Consider the following 4,646-nt stretch of genomic DNA (forward strand, 5'->3'; position numbering starts at 1 on the left):
GCATGTAATAGAAATACCTCACTTAATTATTGTAATTATATATTTATATGGCAAATTGTTTTGTTCATCTCAAAAGTATTTTTAGAGAAGAGATTAGAATGACAGAGAATGAACCTTGCTAGGTAAGAAAATAAATTAAAACTTCTCTATTGTAAGTTAATGCAGTACCAATGTCTGTAGTAGCTATTTCTCTGAAAGTATGTCCTTTTTTTTCATTATACCGTGTTAGGAAACTGATTAATGGAAAGATAGCTGTCGACAATGTCATCTTGTTCACAAGCCTGCACAGGGAGACAATGTGGCTCCACCATTTGTGTGCTCATGATCCGCCCTTATTATCGCACTTAATGTCATTGTTGCCGATGATCCAGACAGAAATTGAAGTCAGTAGTAGGGACACGATGGCACTGAATGGAGCCCATTCACTTACAATGGCAGAGAGACTCCGCGTCTCCACTGTTTCATTAATTTGTCCCCAAAGCTACTTGTTACACACTGACATGATGAATGTTACAGGACAGGTGAGAAGACGGTTCAGTTCAAATGAGGAACTGGAAGACATTCAATAATATATTATGATTTCTTCATATGTAGCAACACACAGTTAGCAACAAGGAACTGGTTGGATGTTGAATTGAATATAGCATTTACAGCACAGTGTAACACTGAGGATTCTATGCGAATGATTCAGACACATACTTGACATCTATACTTTTAATCTATGCATTTATTATTTGGTGTCTGATTTAAGTAGTTAGAGAATTGCAAGATTTTGCTCATACTGTGTCATTGTCATCTGTTGTCTTGCTAGAATTTCTGTTGCCTTTGCTTCACTTCTAATGCAGACATTCGGTTTCTTGGAGATTTTCTGTTGACTCTTACAAGTTTATTCTTTCATGGGTAATTTTTGGTGGAACAAACTAAAGGGATTTCTGAAATTCTTGTTGCTTTCCTTAGAAAGAAATCAATGGGTTTTATGCTTGGATTTGTAATCATTAGATAAAGAACCATATAGACACATTTTTTTGTATATTGAACATGTTTTTAAATTATTTGTCTCTATGCGTTCCAAACACGTGTGAACCTAATGACTGATGTGTATGTGCAATTATTTAATTAGATCTGAGATCTCACACTGATGCCATATATCACTTGGGATCTGTATACTTTTTAATAGTGGCAATGCACAAAGTGTATGTCTAGACTTTTCAGATACACAATGGAGTCGATTTAAGACCACTGTATATAATTATTCAACACAAGATGCTCATTTCTTCAGCCTTCTTGTCAAAGTAATGCCTATGTTTAGCTCATGTGTGACCTGCTTTAGCACATGTGCATTAAGTACCATTTCCTTTGCTCTTTACCATTTTCTGCAGAAATGTATACATTTTAAGATAAATGGCTGGAGTTCTGTTGACCAACATATCTCACTGTAGTTTTTTGAAAGCCTTCTGACAAATAGTTTTGATAACATGTAAAGTATGTATTATAAAAAAAATCTTAATGCAAGCAAATGCAGTATTGTAATGCTTTGTTGTATTTAAAAGCATATATTAACTTTGAATAAAATATATTTTGTCAGCATCGGTGAGTTGTTCGTGTCAGTGTATGTACATGTATTTCTGGGTAGGACCACAGAGAGGCAGCATAGTATCACCAATGAAAAGAACATGTGGCGCCACCAAACAACCCATTCAGCAATTTCTGTCTGTAGAATGGAGCCCCACTGCAGTGATAATCTGTCCTAAAGTTTTATTTGAGATGATTTCTAACTCCAGGTAACTTTCCTTAGTAAATACTCTAAGTAACTTATATAGTACATGCTATACATGTTTAGAGTTCAAGAGAGCAAAGTTTTCCTCCATAACATACAGAATTTTTCTTTACTAAATAAAAGACTACATGTCCCAAATGTACATTTCAGATCAGCTGCTGAACAGGTTCTAGTGCAGGCCTGTCCTGTTCACACAAGCAGTTCACTACAGGCCCAGATCCGGAGTCCGGGCCAGCAGGACGTATGTGGTGGCACCATATGGCAGGATGCTGCGTGCCATGTTGGCTAGCTGGCACTGCCCACGTGTGAATGGCCAGACGCTAGTCAACCCAACCCACTCCTTCTCATGGGACCGAATGGCTCAGGTTGCCATGGAGACGCGTGGCAAGGAAAAGAAAGGGAGGGGTCATAAGTGCCTAAAAGTAACAAGTCAGTTAGAAGTCAATGAGTGGATCCAGTACAGTACATCCAAAAACAGTCAGAGTGTTAAAGAGGTGGCCGGTCACTTGCTGGAGAGCTCTCGCTGACAGAAAATGATGTTGTAAAAGCAGACATAATCATGATGAGTGGCCCACTATTTAATTAGCAGAGATGAAACACTTTAAGGAGAGTGTAGAGGAGACCCTCCCCCAACTCGTGGGCTGGTTAGAGTAACCCAGTAAAGACAGGCTCCATCAGAAAGCCAGAGATACATGTAAATGAAATAGCCCCATTAATTAGTAATTAACATCAAGTTAATGACATTTCACTGTGTCACCATCTCATCCTATGTCCTTCTTCTGTGGTGGAGGGGCTGCCTTTCCACTCCCTGATCTGAATACTAATTAGTGCAAAGCTAAACTGCCATATAGGGCTACCTAATAATATAGAGGCCCACTTTAAGACTGGTCATTGTGTGGGGAGGATTAATCACTTTGTAGTAATAGATCAGGAGGCTTTATAAGTCTGCCACTCCTTAGAGGGCTGTGATATCGAGGGCCATTGACAGGTTTTATGTGCTAATTGCGTTGCGCCTGTTAGCCTAAGGATGTTATCCCCTATGATTTAAAACTACTTTTAACTATTCTCCTAGTTACATACTCTTCAAAACGTACTCCACATTTTCTGTGTGAGTACATGGATACGTGGTAAAATAATCTGGTTTGTCATATCTCTTTATTTCAATGTCTTGCTCGGTTTGATTAAGTTTCAGGGTCTAGCGTTGATACTCTCATTTGCTTTGGATCCCCTCCTGAGCCTAAATCAGCTCTCTGACAATGGTAATTTTATATGATTTGACTGCAGCAGACACACTATCTCTGTAATACCAGATGAAACACGAAGTTAACACTCTGTACACAGCGGTGTTCCTGGAATGGACAAGAATGTCAACCCCTAAAAGAAAGGAAATGTATTCACCTAATTAATGTGCGGGGTTACAACCATGTAATGTTAAATTTTGTGGCTTTTTTTCCTAATGTTCTATTATGATTCCTTCCTCTGTTCTATTGCTATCAGTGCCACTCTTTGTCTGTTTCTTTCTTTTGTTTCCTTTATTTTCCAACTCTGTTCTGATACACATTTGACCCTTTAAAAGGATCCCCTGATGCCCAAACACACCCATATTAGCACAGCAGCACACACACAAACACACACACACACAAAACTGAATATGTTGATTTCTGTCAATTAAACCCCATCAGCTGTTTGCCTCCTGCTAGACATATGGCCTGTGTTAAATCTAAAGAGCAAATGGAGCTGCTATTGAGAGGGGCATCATTTTAATGGAACCCTGAGGGACAAGACCCACACCTGCGCAATAATAACATTAAACCATGCTCAATCCACTGGCCAGATGAGGACAGTGTGAGTTTGTGTGCACGTGTGTGTTACATGCATGTTCACTGCATGGAACTCCACTAAAAACAAGAGTATTTTTCTTCACAGCAAAGTAAGTTCTCAAACTGAGTTTTGTGAAAGTAGCACTGCAGTAACTTCTATCCCTATAGGCTCCACAGGTATGGTTGATATACTTCCTGCTTTACTGTGAAATGTTTTCTGTTTTTATTGTGCTCTCTCTTTCTCTCTCTTTTTTTTTTATACCAGGGAAAAGGCGCCTGCACAGACTCTAATATTTATTATATAAGCCAACAGACAAAAATACAAATGCACTCCATCACTGCAAACCAACTCTCCCCTGCAGTCAGAGAAATGGAGAACAGATATGATTTTTTTTTTTCTGATTTTGCCAAATGAATGGTTATGGAGTTCACAGGTCCTCTGTCAGAAATGGAGACAAATAACTGAGCAAATGTTTAGAAATATAATTTTAGAAAACAATATGGTACTATGCCTTTGGCAGGGAGCGTCAGATGCTTGGTTTTAAAACAGCGAGAGATTAAATTCAATACTCTTACAACTACGTCGTGTGCCCATTACAATTTAAAGCCATTTTTAATGAGAACATTTCAGAATTTTAGATATTTACCAGTGTAACCACCTGCTATATAGTTTTAGTGATAGAAAGAGATGTACAGCATTAAATGGGCTTATTTGTATCTAAAAAAAATGAATGTATTATTTTGAAAATATGTTGTGGTAATTAATGTAATTTAGCATTTCAGGAATAATATGCTTTTACTGAAAATCTTGCCAGCAAACATGCAGAGCTTTCAAATCTTTTCCTCTGAGATATAAACAGAGGCTGTATATGTAAGAAAACTTTATATAGAGAAACATTATCACATTGTGCTGTTTTCCTTATTATGTTTGCTGATTTTTGCTAATAATTTGAAGCATTCTGTTTGTGCATGCATGCGAGGAGGTTAAATACCCCACCCCCTGTTGTCCCCCCCATCACCCACCCCTCAGTACCCCTCCACTCATCTGT

This window comes from Sphaeramia orbicularis, chromosome 7 (genome assembly GCF_902148855.1).
Source record: "Sphaeramia orbicularis chromosome 7, fSphaOr1.1, whole genome shotgun sequence".
Classification (NCBI taxonomy): domain Eukaryota; kingdom Metazoa; phylum Chordata; class Actinopteri; order Kurtiformes; family Apogonidae; genus Sphaeramia; species Sphaeramia orbicularis.